Below are 16,529 nucleotides of genomic sequence, written 5' to 3'. Positions count from 1 at the left end.
CTGGACGCGCAGGCTCAGCGGCCATGGCTCACGGGCCCAGCCGCTCTGTGGCATGTGGGATCTTCCCGGACCGGGGCACGAACCCATGTCCCCTGCATCGGCAGGCGGACTCTCAACCACTGCACCGCCAGGGAAGCCCTCAAATGGTCTTTTAAAATTATTTCATACAGGGAATCTATTAAAGCTCTGGATTGGGCTGCCTCGCTGAGAGCAGTGCCATAGCTCAGAATTTTTAGAGGCATAGCTAAGGTACTTACTACATTTTAAAATTTATTTTATGCAGAAATTCTCTTAGGACAGTGACTATAGCTACCTAAGTCCTCCTTTTCTTGATGATGCTAAGAAACCATGTTCCCAAACCAGAATATTTTTTCTTTTCCATTACGGTTTATTACTATATTGAATATTATTATATTCAATTAGTAATACTGAATATTACTATTACTATATACTTATTACTATATTGAATATAGTTCCTGGTCCTATACAATAGGACCTTGTTGTTTATTCACTCAGAATTCTTTTTTTCATTCGGAATTTTTTAATAAACATTTTTTTAGATCAGCTTTATTTTTTTTTTTTTTTTTTTTTTTTTTTTTTTGTGGTATGCGGGCCTCTCACTGTCCTGGCCTCTCCCGTTGCGGAGCACAGGCTCTGGACACGCAGGCTCAGCGGCCATGGCTCACGGGCCCAGCCGCTCTGCGGCATGTGGGATCTTCCCGGACCGAGGCACGAACCCGTGACCCCTGCATTGGCAGGCGGATTCTCAACCTCTGCGCCACCAGGGAAGCCCTAGATCAGCTTTAGGTTCATAGCAACATTGAACAGGAGGTGCAGAGATTTCCCGTACAGCCCCACTCCACATTGCATAGCCTCCCCCATTATCAACGTGCCCCACCAGATAACACACTTTTCATTAACTTCACAGGAGCGTGGTCTCTCATTTTATAATTGGACTATTTGGAACCCATTTCGCACAAAACTATGGGGATTGAACCGTAAGACACTTACTTGGTACCTGGATGTCTGCTCCCCTGTAGGATGTAAGTTTCACAAAGGAGGAGTCCAGTCTGGGCTCCTCAGTGCTGCATCCCTGGTAACCTATATGATTGCTTCCCAGGAGTGGGAGCTGAACTTGAGAAAATGAACAAGACCCCCCACAGAAGCAGAGACCAAGCCACCGGTCAGGAGGCCTAACCAGGTAGCCAGTGATCACACCCACACCACTTATCCTCAGTGTAAGGGGAGATGCAGAGGCCAGCAGCCCTCACCCCAGCCCTCTCCTGTGATCACAGGATTCCAAGAAGCCCAAAGAGAAAGACCATGACCTCTCTTACTCCCTGGGGAAACTGGCTCCACAGCTGAACTGCTGGGAGCTCTGCTCTGCCCTCACCCAGGAGCGCTGGGGGTGAACCAGGCTTCCTCAGTACCCCCGACCTTACCATGATTTATGGAGAAGACAAACCCAGGAAGGAAGGCTCGATCAAGGACCTGCCAAGAAACACAATAATTTAACGAGTTAAACTCATTTGGATGGCTTGGGGGTTTTCTCCATTTCATTTGTATCTTGATTCCAACGGTGTGTCTCTGGTGGGAGCCCCAATAAATATGTGTCTCTGGTGGGGGGGGGGTCCAATAAATAGTCTGGTTTCTGAACAATTTGAGAAATAAAAGAGTAAAAACAGAATCCACCAAGATGCAACAGTGGGGACCTTGTTCTCATGGAGGGCCTCATGACCTTATGCTGCTGCCAAGGAGAACACCCCGAAGTCCAGGAAAACAGCTGAAGGAGGGTCACGAATCAAGCTTCCTGCTACTGTCTGTGTTTATCTCTGATAGGAAATTTATTTGACGTTGTCCTAGGAAGTTATCCTTTGTGTCCCCCAAGGTAAGGCTATGTCCCAGGACAGAGAAGGTGGGAAAAGGTGACCCCTGTCACATGTGAAAGGTCAGGATAGAGCCCTGGGCAGGGCGGGGAGACACTCCACCTGGCACAGGGGTTGGTTTCATGTTACTTTCTGTGTTTATTTCCTCTTCATCATCCCTGAAGCTTGTGCAGTGCTTTGTTAAATACCCCAGTCTTGACTCAGCTGTGTTTAGGGAAATTGAGGCAATGATCCCAGTTCCAGCACAGGCTGGACCAGCCACCTAAAGCCAGCAGGGAGTGGCCACGGAGCTCTTTAGTGACAGAGCCAAAGGAAGCAGAATCCCGGGGGAAATTTGAGACTTCAGAATCCATTCGTGACCTGGAAGTGAAGTTTTGCTCTACACTGCTAACCCTGGAGAACTGCGACTTGAATTTATTCTGAGTCAGCCAGACCCTATACAGAAAGTCTCCCGGCATCCAGATCTGCTCCCTGGCTTTCCCCACCAGGATATCTCCCAAGGGTCACGTCACTCAGAGTCTTCTTCCATTCCACACCCCCAGAGGTGGAGGCAGATGGCCTGTTCCCTCAAGGTTCTCCATTGGTAGGAAAATCCTCCCATCTTTCCTTCCTGTCCAACTCTACTCTGCCTGAAGAGCAAGCTTGCTGTCACCCAAACGTTATTGTCAATGAATATGTTCCCATCAGGCAGCTCTCCCACTGGGGGACGGGTGTCTGTCAACAAGGTTACTGTGGATTATGAACTGGATTTTCCACAGACTTCCACTAGGCAAGCAGAGATGTGTTTCTTTCCAAAAAAGGAGGGCAAAGGAGCAAAGTCTGGGAGTGGGAAAAGAAATAAGCGAGGCTACATAGAGATCTCATCATCCCAGGATGTGGTTTTAATTCTGTGCTTCCCTTGCAGCCTCTACCCTGCCCCCAAGTTTATGAAGGGCTCCGGATTAAATATACAAGATGTACTTGTAACATGGAGACCCTGGCTCAGTCTCCTGAGACTGTCAGGGGAAAGAAAACAACCACAAATGGAGGAACAGAGAAAAAGCAGTCTGTGACTTTCAGAATCTCCTTATTCAGTTAATTGCTTAATAGGATAAATAGAAGGAGGGGTTGGCCTATCAACTAGGTGCTTTTGCAGCTCTAAAATCAGCCTTCAAAACACCCCATTTGCCAGGTAGAGCATATTCTCTGTGGGCCCCACTTCCATCTGCTAACCTTTCTGGAAGGCCAAAGAAGAGTAGAGCATTTGCCTTTACAATATATTTATTAAGGAGGAGTTGCAAGCAGGAAGGGTCCTTAAATCTTGGAGTTTTTAGATAAGGAGCTTATGCCCTGAATGCTTCTGTGAGTGCTTAGCTCCTGATTGAGAGACACATCTAGGGCATTAACAAAAGAGCTCTGATGATGTACCCTAGAAAAAATTATCTTTGGGACTTCCCTGGCAATCCAGTGGTTAAGACTCCATGCTCCCAATGCAGGGGGTGCGGGTTCCATCCCTGGTCAGGGAACTAAGATCCCACAGGCCATACGGCACGGCGGAAAAAAAAAAGAAAAAATTATCTTTCTCCCCAGGGTTTAACCGGGGCCATCAACTGAATCAAGGGTCACTGGTACCTAGCGTGGTATGAAACATCAACTGACACTCAACAATTTGAAAACCAATGGTTGCCTGGATATGTGGATGGATGGATGATGGATGGATGAAGGTGAAGTAGCTTCCCTTTGGGGGAGTTCCTTCCTTCAGCACTATCCCTAGAAGGGTCCAATCACATAGACACAGATTGGTTCAGCTGAATGAAGACTAGACGGCACACTAGGGTATGTGAAAGGAAGGAGGAGTACAGAGATAGCTTCCAGAATGTATGGAAAGAAGAGACTGTTGCCAGCTTATCCTAGCTCTGCATGTATCTATCAATCTAGCATTTTGATTGTTGTTTTCTTTTTCAGCCACAGTTAGAAGTGCTACCACCTTTTCCCCACCACCTGTCTCCCTTTGTCAGGGGCACCAGAGACTAAGCCAGAGGACCTTATGGACCATCTATTCCGAAGAAGCACACAGTCCTCAGACACGTTTTGTTTGGCCTCTGCAGTTACTTAAAATTTTGGTTTGGATATTAACATGTAAAAATCAGATTTTATGTAAAAATACAATTTTTTTTGTTTTTCTTGGGGAAAAAAAAAACCCTGAAGACCTGGCACTATTTCCTTGGCACTTTCTCTTAGTGACAACTGACTGGCGCTGGGAATGGATTGCCCGTGTCAGTCAGGAGTACACCGTCCGCTTAGCCACAAGCCCCACCTTGCTCTACTGCACATACTGCCTGCTTCCCTCATTCAACAGTTTCTGTCTGTTTGGTCCCCAAAGTATATGAACCATTTACACAAATCCAATACCCTCACTCTACAGATGAGGAAGCTAAGGCCCAGAGGGGAAATGACTTGACTAAGTTCACACAACAAGCTATCGGCAGAGTCAGGACAGGAACACTAGTAACTACTGGTTTGTTTGTTAGTGTGCAGCATGGTGGATCTTTTAAATACTGTTGAAAAGGGCTTCCCTGGTGGCGCAGTGGTTGAGAATCCGCCTGCCGATGCAGGGCACACGGGTTCGTGCCCCGGTTTGGGAAGATCCCACATGTCGCGGAGCGGCTGGGCCCGTGAGCCATGGCCGCTGAGCCTGCGCATCCGGAGCCTGTGCTCCGCAACGGGAGAGGCCACAACAGTGAGAGGCCCGCGTACCACAAAAAAAAAAAAAGTACACTCAATACAATTTTTTAATTGTTTAAAGCTGCATTCAACATCAAACTTACCTTGGGTAACTTTTGACAACTTATATCTGTGGACAAAGCTAATAGTGTTTTTTTAAACATCAACAGCACCTTGCCTGAACAGGAGTTTAAAGAAATTAATATATTGAAAAAACATATTTGAACCCTTATTATTGAATAATACTCAGCCATAAAAAAAAGAATGAAATAATGCCACTTGCAGCAACATGGATGGACCTAGAGATTATCATACTAAATGAAGTAAGTCAGAAGGAGAGAGACAGGAACTTCCCTGGTGGCACAGTGGTTAAGAATCTGCCTGGCAATATGGGGGACACAGGTTCGATCCCTGGTCCAGGAAGATCCAACATGCGGGGGAGCGACTAAGTCTGTGCACCACAACTACTGAGCCTGTGCTCTAGAGCCTGCGAGCCACAACTACTGAGCCCATGCACCACAACCACTGAGCCTGCGCACCACAACTACTGAGCCCACACGCTGCAACTACTGAAGCCCGCGTGCCTAGAGCCCGTGCTCTGCAACAAGAGAAGCCACCACAATGAGAAGCCTGCGCACTGCAACGAAGAGTAGCCCCCGCTCACCACAACTAGAGAAAGCCTGCACGCACCAACGAAGACCCAAAGCAGCCAAAATAAATAAATAAATTTATTTAAATATATATATATATATATATATATATATATATATATATATATGTATGTATACCAAGAGGACTAGGAGAATCACTACAAGACAAAAAAAAAAGAGAAAGAGACAAATATATGATATCACTTATATGTGGAACCTAAAATATGACACAAATGAACTTATCTATGAAACAGAAACAGACTCACAGACATAGAGAATAGACTTGTGGTTGCCAAGGGGGTGTGGTAGAATGGATTGGGAGTTTGGGATTATCAGATGCAAACTATTATATATAGAATGGATAAACAACAAGGTTCTACTGTATAGCACAGGGAACTATATTCAATATCCTATGGTAAACCATAATGGAAAAGAATATGAAAAAGAATATAAATGTATGTATAACTGAATCACTTTGCTGTACAGCAGAAATTAACACAACATTGTAAATCAACTATACTTCAGTAAAATAAATAAAACATAAAAAATAAAAATTTTAAAAAGAAAAATTGATAATTTTGCAGTGGAGACACGTAGCAGACTCTACCCTAACCAAGTGATCAAAATTCACTTCACCAATAATGGCACAACCTGACATGAAGTGCTTCCTGAAATGAGGGGCTGAGAGGGACAAAACATCAATTATGTAGTATTACTTACTGCCTGAAATGAATAACCAAATCTAATTATGAGGAAACACCAGAAAACTCCAAATTGAATGACAGTCTACAAACTAATAGCCCTGTACTCTTAAAAAAAATGAATTGAATAATAGCAGTAGGGATGAAGAGAAAGTAAGTTAATTCATGAAATTAGAAAATAAATCTAATGCAGTGTTCTCCTGTATGTAGCGTTTGCTACGAACTCTGTTGGGGGGGGAGAAAGGTACACAATCAGAGACCTGTTTATGCCTAAAATTTCTCTCCATAAATGCTCTAAATGAAGAAAACAAACACAAAAGAGTACATATTATATGATTCCATCTATACAGATTATAAAACTAGACAAAATTAATCCATGTAATAAAAGTCAGGCTAGGTGACTCACATTTCCCAATTTCAAATCGTACACAAAGCAACAGTAATCAAAACAGAGTGGTACTGGCATACGGACAGACATATAGACCAACAGAATAGAATTGAGAGTCCAGAAATAAACCCATATATCTATGGCTAATTGGGTTTTTTTTAAGTTTTTACTGGAGTATAGTTCATTTACAATGTTGTGTTAGTTTTAGGTGTACATCAAAGTGAATCAGTTATATATATTTACATGTATCCACTCTTTTTTAGATTCTTTTCCCATAGAGGCCATTACAGAGTATTGAGTAGAGTTGCCTGTGCTTGGCCAGTTGGTTTTTAACAAGGGTGCCCAGACTATTCAAGAGGGAAAAAATATTCTCTTCAATATACGGTGGGACAACTAGATATACATGCAGAAGAATGAAGTTGAACCCACATGTCATGCCATATTCAAAAATTAACTCAAAATGAATCAACAACATAAATGTAAGGGCTAAAACTATAGAACTTTTGGAAGAAAAGGTAAATCTTCATGAACCTTGGATTTGGCAATGGATTCTTAGGTATGATACCAAAAGCACATGCAACCAAAGGAAAATTAGGTAAATTGGAATTCATCAAAATTTAAAACTTTTGTGCATCAAATGACATCATCCAGAAAGCAAAAAGACAACCTAAAGAATGGGAGAAAACATTTGCAAATCATATATCTTTAAAATATCTAGTATCTAGAATATATAGAGAACTCTTAGAATTCAACAACAGAAAGACAACCCAATTTTAAAATGAGCAAAGGATTTGAAGAGACAGTTCTCAAAAGAAAATATACAAACAATCAGTAAACACATAAAAGATATTCAGCATCATTAGTTATTAGTGAAATGCAAATCAAAACCATGATAACATACAAGTTCACACCCACTATGATGGCTGTAATTTTTTTTAAAGGTAAGTGGTAGCAAAGACGTGGAGAAACTGGACTTCTTGTGCATCATGGGTAGGAATGTAAAATGATGCAGCCTCTGTGGAAAACAGTGTGATGCTCCCTCAAAAAGTGAAACATATAATCATCATATGACCCAGCAATTCTACTTCTAGGTATATATCCAAAAGAATTGAAAACAAGTATTCAAACAAATACTTATTAAAACAAATAGTGTGCCCAGAAATGTTCACACTATTCGAAGCACTATTCACAGCAGCCAAAAGGTGGGAACAACTCAGATGTCTATCAATGGATGAGTGAATAAGTGAAATGTGGTCTATCCATACAATGGAATATTATTCACCCATGAAGTGAAATGAAGAAGAGATACCTGCTAAACAGGGATAAACCTTGAAAACATTACATTAAGTGAAAGAAGACAGAAACAAAAGGTCATATATTATATGAGTCCTTTTATACAAAATATCCAGAATAGGTAAATCCCTAAAGATAGAAAGCAAGTGGTTTCCAGGGACAGCGGGGAGGGGGAATCAGAAATGACTGCCTAATAAAGACAGAGCTTTCCTTTGGGGAGATGAAAATGTTTTAGAAGTTGATAGAGGTGGTGGTCTCACAGCATTGTGAGTATATAAAATGCCAGTGAATTATGCACTTTAAAATGGTTAATTGTATGTTGTGTAAATTTCAACTCAAATTTCTTTTGAGGGGGGGAAAAATGTCAGGCTAGGGGTTAACCTCATCCTGAGCTAGTGCCTGGAAGGGGCACAAGGGTGGCTTCTGGGGGGCTGGTCTGTTTGCTTTCTTGGGCTGGGTTCTGGTTGCACTTGTGTGTGAATTTGTGAAAATTTTCAGCAAGCTCTATACAGGTGATGTGTGCTGTGTCTTCTATGTATTTTATACTCCAATAAAAGGAAGTTTGTTTTGTACTTTTTTATTGTTTTTTGTTTGTTTGTTTGGCCACACCTTGTGGCTTGCGGGATCTTAGTTCCCTGACCAGGGATTGAACCTGGGTCCCAGCAGTGAAAGCACAGAGCCCTAACCTGGAACTCTGGAACACTGGAACATCAGAGAATTCTCTGTTTTGTACTTTTTAAAAAAGGAAATTCTGGGCTTCCCTGGTGGCGCAGTGGTTGAGAATCCGCCTGCCGATGCAGGGGACACGGGTTCGTGCCCCGGTCCGGGAAGATCCCACATGCCGCAGAGCGGCTGGGCCCGTGAGCCATGGCCGCTGAGCCTGCGCGTCCGGAGCCTGTGCTCCGCAATGGGAGAGGCCACAACAGTGAGAGGCCCGCGTACCACAAAAAAAAAAAAAAAAAAAAAAGAGGAGCAGGACATGATCTACTCCATGTCTAAAAAGAGCATTGATTTGAAAAATGTCCTGTAAGGGGCACAAGGAGGATTATTTAGGAAATTTAAGAAACCGTTGAAAATAGTATTCAAGGGCTCAGCCTCTTACCTGTTGATGAACTTCTCTGTGCCTCAGTTCCTCATTTGTAAAACGGAGTTAAAAATGGTACAACTACCTTGAGGGTTATTTTGAGATTAAAAGGAACTAGTGTTTGTAATACACTTAGACAGTGCCTGGCACATAGCAAGTGCTTTATAAGCCATTTACTCTTTTTTTTTTTTTTTTTTTTTTGTGGTATGCGGGCCTCTCACTGTTGTGGCCTCTCCCGTTGCGGAGCACAGGCTCCGGACGCGCAGGCTCAGTGGCCACGGCTCACGGGCCCAGCCGCTCCGCGGCACATGGGATCTTCCCGGACCGGGACACGAACCCGTGTCTCCTGCATCGGCAGGCAGATTCTCAACCACTGCGCCACCAGGGAAGCCCTGGGAAGCCCGGGAAGCCCTAAGCCATTTACTCTTATTATGACTGCATTAGTCCAGAGGAAAAATGATGTAAGCTTTGAGTGGTAGCGGTGAAATTATTTTGGTGGAAGACTGCAGCTGTAGGAGGCTGTGGAGTTAAAAGGTTTACTGAAGATGCAAAAGCTTGGAGAGAAGTGGGGAAAAGAGCGCTAAATGGGAGGTAGATGGGAGACGTGAGTGGGCAGTATGGGAAATGAAGTAATCATAGATGACTTCAGAGTTTTTGGCTTAAGCAGTTGTGCTGATGGGGGTCCCATTTATGCAATGGAAAAGACTGGAGGTCAATTTAGGACATCTCAGATTTGAGATCTCCACGTGGCTATACTAAGTAATAGTTGATCAATGGGTCAGAGCTCAGGGAAGAGTTTGGACTGAAGTTATAAACATGTTCTTCATTTTTGCAAGAGGGAAAATATTTAATAATATAATTTGAATTGGATATTTAGTAATAATATTTAAAGGCACTCAAATCCTAAGAAACGTGCTAGATCAAACATATGTAAAATTATATTTGTATAAATCATTCATTGAAGCATTGTTTGTAATAGTACAGTTTGTAAATCACCTAAATAGCCACTGATAGGGGACTGGTTAAATAGCCTGTAATGTGATCATAAATGCAATATTATACCACTGATAAGAGAATTAGTCAAATTCATATGTCCTGATATATCAATAAAATGACGCTCAAGAGACATTGTTCAGTGGAAAAACAAGATGCACAACAAAATGTATAAAAGACTACATTTGTGTGTGTTCCATACCTCTCCTCTAAAAAACAGATTTGCAATGTTATATTCATGGATTATTTCAGGAAGGATACACAATTGCTAACAAATATAGCAATGGCTAGAGGACAGGAGTTGATCAAGATTTACTTTTTACTCCATGTTCTTTGATATCATTGAATTTAGAACCACATATATGCATTACAAACATTTTAAGTATGTAAAAAATTTTTAAAACATGGTTTCGGGGAAAAAAATTCACTCTGGTAGCAATGTGGAGCAATGTGCAACAAACTGGCATCAGGAGACCAATTAGCAGGCTACTGCAATACTCCAAGCAAGAGAAGATGAGTTCTAGGGCTAGGGCTGTGTCAATGAGGGTGGAAAGAAAAGCTGGCTCCAAGAAGCATTTTATAGGTAGAATTCAAACTCAGAGGTAGGGCTGGTTATGGGGGTGAAAGCAAGAGAGGATGACTCCCAGGATTTGGGCTAAGAAAGATTTTGTACTCGGAGTCACTCCCCCCCTCCCAAGGTCTACCCATTCCTCCAATAGCTCCTGGAAGGCTGGATGGACAGAGATCTTCCTGGGAAAGCTGAAGAGAGGGGCTGGGGGGAGTGTCTAGGTGAACAGAGAGCTCCAGCCACCACCACTGCCCCCCTCCCCGACCACACACACACAGCATCACATGGACTCCTGGACTGCACCTCATGCTCTCACCAGAGAAGCTGAAACACATGCTTTCCTACTCAGTGCATTCGGAAAAAAGAATACCCATCGACATCCTTCTCCTTTCCTTCCTGCCAATGGGCAGCAGAAATGCCTCCAACATAAAGATTTCTATTTTTTTTCATTTTCCCCATCTAAGAGTTGAATTTCCCCTCTTAGAGGAAATTCCTCCTACTCTGGATTAGCCTGACCCAGAGTAGATGCAGGATGCTGCATTTGCATGCCACAATTCTATTGGCTGAAGCCAGCTGGCAAGGGGTGTTGAGTAATTGTCAGCCTCTTCAGAAGGAGTTAACATATTATGAGCTTGCAAGTCAGGAGGTAACAGCTTGCTTACAAGGCAGCTTTGCCCAAGATGTGTCCTGGCTCTGGAAAGTTAAGGTGGAGGTGGCTTCAGACAGCTGTGGGACCTCTGCCCGTATTTTTTTGTTTTCCCCAAAAGCCAGTTAAAAAAAAAAAGCTAACTCTGCTCACATTCCACAAGGATGAGTCTTGTTTATCCCTAGGCACAGCGGTACCCGCCAAAAAACTGCTAATCCGTTTTCCCTTTACTGGAGAGACTGAGTCAGGACTCAGGGGGGCTATTCTCACCTCTCAGACAGCCCTTTCTGGCCCTCCTCTGACTCTGTGCAGACTGAGAAGAGCTGAGCTCAGCCAAGCCAAAACCCTGAGGTTGGGCCTGAAAAAGCCCAGGCAGCCCCACAGCCCATGCTCTCGAGCATCTTTGCCAGGCGCTGCTGCCCAGGAGATGGGCACGAGCAAGATCTCACCAGCGGGCAGGTCCTGACCTTCATGGGAGACTCCAGTCCTTTGCTTTGAAAACCAGCAACCCCCCTCACCACCTCTAGCCACCCTTGAGAGAAGAGGAAACCACCAGCAGCCCCTCACATACAAGGTTCACATCCTCAGTCTTTTCCGACTCACTGCCCAACCCATGACTATATTAACCAGGTAGTTTATTTTCTGTATTCTGATGCTTTGACATCTGGGGTGACCGCCCCTCCCAGGGGCAGCCAATTCCTGGAAGTAGTAAACCACTCACCCACCAGTGCACCTTTCAAATGCAAACCAACCAATTCAATCAACCAAACTAATTAACCAATCTAATTCAATTAACCAATCAGATTTGAGGGTGCCCACACCCTCAACCATCTCCTTTCTCAGGCTCCCACATTCCAGATCACTAGCCACCTGCCCTAATCATCCCATGGCCAGGTACGAGCCAACTGGAGCCACCCTTGTGCCCCAGAGACCACTGAGATTGTTCAAACTAGCCAATCCTAAACCTGTTTAACCTGCCTCATCTGTCCCTTCCCACAGAAACCACAATAATGGCTCTTGCCCACAATTTCCCCTTTGCCTCCGCCTCCAACACTAGTGCTTCCCAGTGCGCCCCCCCACCCCCCGTAGAGTGGCGTGCATCCCTCTTGAGATCTATGAATACAACCAACTACCTTTTCAGTGGTAGTCATCTCCTCATCTGCTGGCTCTGCCATACCTAAATAATAATAAAACCTATATTTTTAAACAATGACCTCAGACCTCAGCTCCCACCAGCTTCCGAAACTGTCCTCACCCGGTGACCACCTTGTTGCTAAATCTAATGAATGTGTTTTAGTCTTTACTAAACTCTCCTGGCTCTCCTCTCCCTCTGGCACTCTTTCTCACACTCCTTTGTGGCTTAAACACCGGTGCTCCTTCAGGTCCTGTCCTGGGTTTTGTTTTCTTCTAGGACTACAATGCCCCCTGGGCGCTCATTACCACCTATTTGCCAACACCTACTAGATATTTGCCCTCCGCTCAGACCTTGCTCCTCAGCCCCAACCTGGACCTCTGCACTGAGCGTCCCACAGGACCTCAAACTCAACATGGCTGACATTGAACTCATGATCTTTTGCCCCAGAGCTGCCTCATCTCTTCTCTTCTTTCAGAGCAACCACACCAAAAACCTGGGAATTCTTGCAAGACCTCACCAAACACACCTATGAAGTGCCCGCATGCTGTGAATTCTACCACGTGGGTCTCTCTCATCTGTCCCACCTCTTCCATCTCCACTGCTCCTGCCCCATTTCAGGCCCTCATCCCCTTCACCCGAACTCCTCTGGTCCCAGCTGTGCTGCATCCGGTCCTGTGCATCCTTCCAATCCCACACCATCGCATCAGTTTCCACTCGTCTCTCCAGAAAGCAAGTGTCATCACACTTCTCCCTGTTTCAGAGACTGCCATGGCTCCCCACTGTTTACTGGATAAAGTCTAAAACCTTTAGCCTTATAAATCCAGTCTTCTGTGATCTGGCTTCTTCTTCCTCCCCAGCCACATCTCAGGCACCACCCCTCCACGCCCCCTGCCCACTCCATGTGTGAACCACACAGAACTTCAGAATGTGTTGTTCCCCAGACACAGTTCACGCTTCCATGCCTTTGTTTCTGAGACTCCCTCTGTTGGAAACGCCTTTCTTCTTCTTTCCAGAAAAACAACCACTACTTTCTCCCAAGCCCTCTTTGGAATTTTCTCCCTTTTTTGCCTGACAAACAGCACCGATGATACTTGATTGCTCTTATTTCTTTGTATGTTCATTCAAAAATATTTATTAAGAATCTACTTTGTGCTAGGACCTGGAGGCCCTAGAGATACAACAGTAAATTAGGCAGACACAGACCCTGACCACGAGGAAGTGTCTATCGCACCACCCTGTTCCCCCAGAAGCTGCCTTCTGCCTCTCTACCTCTGCTCTGAACCCACTACAAGACGGAAGGACCAGCTGAGCAGGAGACGCTCCATGTGGCCCTCTGTTAATCCCCTACACTGCCCCAGAGTAATCTTTTGAAAGAAACCATCTCTCTGGCCATTTCGCACCCTTCCGATAAAACTTTGATGACCTCACATTACCCATGTTCCTCAACTGGGTCTTCCCCGTTTTGATCCCTCTCAACATTCATTGCCACAGGCAACCCCAAACCGCCCGTATTTTCCCACATCCGCTTTGCTTTGCTTTGTCTCTATGCCTTTGTTCATGCCCTCTCCTTCACCTTAAATGCCCTTCCTTCTCTTCACCTGGTTTATTGGTTATCTACTGCTGTGTAACAAACCACTTGGACTAGTAACTAAAGGCAACAACCATTCTGTGAGTCAGCAGTTTGGTCAGGGGTCAGCTGGGACGGCTCATCCGTACTCCATACGGACTTATAGGGCTCACCCGTGCATTTGTGATCAGTTGACAGGCGGACTGGGGGCTGGATGATCCTAGAACGCCTCACTCAATACATGGTAATGCGGTGGGGCTGTTAGCTGGAGCATTTCAATTCAGGTCTCTCCGTGCGGCTAGCTTGGGCTTCCTCACGTGGCAGCTGGGTTCTAAGAAGCAAGCCCTCTTCCCTTTTACGGCCATTGCTGAAGTGCCAGCGGCCAAAATGAAGTTCAATCCCTTTGTGACTTCTGACTGATGGAAAACCGGAAAAGGAATTTCAGTGCACCTTCCCACATTCGCAGGAAGATTATGTCTTCCCCTCTTTCTAAAGAGCTGAGACAGAAGTACAATGTTCGATCCATGCCCATCCGAGAGGACGATGCAGTTCAGGTTGTAGGAGGGCAGCAAATTGGCAAAGTAGTCCAGGTTTACAAGAAGAAACATGTCATCGGCAATGAACGAGTGCAGCGGGAGAAGGCTAATGGCACGACTGTGCGTGCGGGCATTCACTCCAGCAAGCTGGCTATATCACCAGACTAAAACTGGACACAGACCGCAAAAAGATCCTCGAATGCAAAGCCAAATCTTGCCAAGCAGGAAAGGAAAAGGGCAAATATAAGGAAGAAACAATTGAGAAGATGCAGGAATAAAGTAATCTTGTATACAACTTTCATTAAAAACTGTTAAAATGAAAAGAAAAAAAAGAAGAAGAAGCAAGCACTAACGCACAAGCATTGATGAAGTTTCTGCCTGATCACATTTGCTCAAATCCCATTGGCCAAAGTATGTCATATAGCTGAGCCCAGAATCAATATGGAAGAGGTGTGACTCTCTGGGGAGCCATTAAGGTAGCAATCTACCACAGTCTGCCCTCTACCCCTAATGATGCACAGCCTTCCCACGTGTGAAATATACACCCGCTACCAAAACACCCAGAGTGGTATCCAATCATGACAGCAGGCTCAAAGTCCTTGATCTCATAACATGCAGCAGGTCTGCATGTGGCTGAATCTCCTGGGGTACAACTCCTCAGGTGTGGCTCCTTTTGATCCAGAAGCCTGTGAGCTAACAAGACAAGAAATCTGCTCCCCACGTGCCCAGCATACAATGGTAAATCACGTACAGGATAACCTCAATAGATGCTCCCCTTAAAAGGGGGAGAAACAGGAGGCACGTAGCAACCATGGAATTCAAAGCCATTCTGGAATCCAGTCAGGCACTATTATCAGGACCCCTACTCCAGAGGCAGGGAATGTTACTTGAATAGAGCTCAGTTCCCCTCGGCTTCTAGTTATATCCTCTGGGCTCTTGGTTCTGCCCTCTGAGAGGATTTTCTTTTCCATAAGAAAAGGCCTGTGTGAATATTGGCCAGCTTACTGCCCATAGACAGTTGAGGGGCCCAAGGCCTCTTTTCATTTTTAACTGTGTCATTCCCTTTGAGTCTAAACTGATAAGAGTTTTTGCCAATACAATACTCTTTAAAACTTTATGGGTTTTCTGTGAGTATTATTGGGTTCACTTTGTGCACCAAAAGTCACATGCATAGTTAGTTTCAAGAAGACTCTATTTCTGGGCTTCCCTGGTGGCGCCAGTGGTTGAGAGTCCGCCTGCCGATGCAGGGGACACGGGTTCGTGCCCCGGTCCGGGAAGATCCCACGTGCCACGGAGCGGCTGGGCCCGTGAGCCATGGCCACTGAGCCTGCGCGTCTGGAGCCTGTGCTCCGCAACGGGAGAGGCCACAACGGTCAGAGGCCTGCGTACTGCAAAAAAAAAAAAAAAAAAAGAAGACTCTATTTCTGCTATTGGAGAGCATTGTTAATTTTCTCAGAAACCCTTTTGTTTAACTGAGGTCTGCTCAGCACCATCTTAAATCTTCCTGGGGTCTGAACAGTTTCTACTATCATATGCTTGATTTAATCTTTACCCTTAGGCTAGTTTTCACTTTGAGAATCTATTGCCTGCTGAAGAGACTGGAAATGAGGCCAGTTTTCTTTTCCATCTCAGCAAACTGGACAGATCCTCATTTAGCTCATCTCTCTTATAATACCTTATCATGCCAGCTAGAAGCACCCAGATGACACTTTCAGCATCCTGTCTCTAGATCCCTTTAGCTAAGTCCACAACTCAGTAGGTGAGTTTTCTGTTACCAAAAGCCACATTTTTGCCAATTGTTTCTCCACCGTATAACATGAGTCACCCTTGGTCCAGCCTCCAAGAAGTTTCCTTACTGCTTTCCCAGCCTCTCCCACCAGTTCATTCACAGCCCCTCCAGCCTGCACTACAGCCTCCTTGCTGCTTATCATGCAAACCTTTGCCCACCACCCAGTTCCAAAGCCACTGCCCATGTTTAGGTTTTTAAAGCATGTTTAGGTACCACACTTCTAGGTACCAATTTACATATCAGGTACCTATTGCCACATAACAAATCATCTAAAACAATAGCTTCAAACAACCACCGTTTTATTAAGTTCATGGATTCTGTGGATCAGGAATTCAGACTTGTCTCGGTCCCACAATATCTGGGGCCTCAGCTTGAAAACTCGAAAAGTTAGGTGGGCAACTCAAAGAGCTTGGGGCTGGATTGTCTGGAAGCTTCTTTATCTACATGACTGGAGCCTGGGCTGAAATGACTCTGAAAGCTAGGTTCACCTGGGTCTAGAGTGTTTACATGACGCCTCTCCACAGGACGGGGGCTTCAACAGCATAGGCTGAGGGTCGTCAGACATCGCGTATGGCGGTTCCAAGAGCAAC

At 44.8% G+C, this 16,529-nt stretch overlaps 1 long non-coding RNA gene and 1 pseudogene across 1 annotated transcript in view; one reads left to right on the top strand and one right to left on the bottom strand.

The window, feature by feature from the left end:
* Positions 1-16,529, bottom strand: part of LOC136794524 (uncharacterized) — a 44,026-nt gene that overhangs the window by 8,833 nt on the left and 18,664 nt on the right. Inside the window, exon 2 of the long non-coding RNA XR_010841461.1 lies at positions 1,443-1,491. This is a non-coding gene — a long non-coding RNA (uncharacterized lncRNA). The remainder of the gene's footprint in view (positions 1-1,442; positions 1,492-16,529) is intronic.
* Positions 14,002-14,428, top strand: LOC131760539 (large ribosomal subunit protein uL24-like; annotated as a pseudogene).

Source organism: Kogia breviceps, chromosome 7, assembly GCF_026419965.1.
Source record: "Kogia breviceps isolate mKogBre1 chromosome 7, mKogBre1 haplotype 1, whole genome shotgun sequence".
NCBI lineage: Eukaryota > Metazoa > Chordata > Mammalia > Artiodactyla > Physeteridae > Kogia > Kogia breviceps.
Note: the sequence above shows the minus strand (reverse complement) of the source record. Positions and strands in the feature narration are given on the sequence as shown.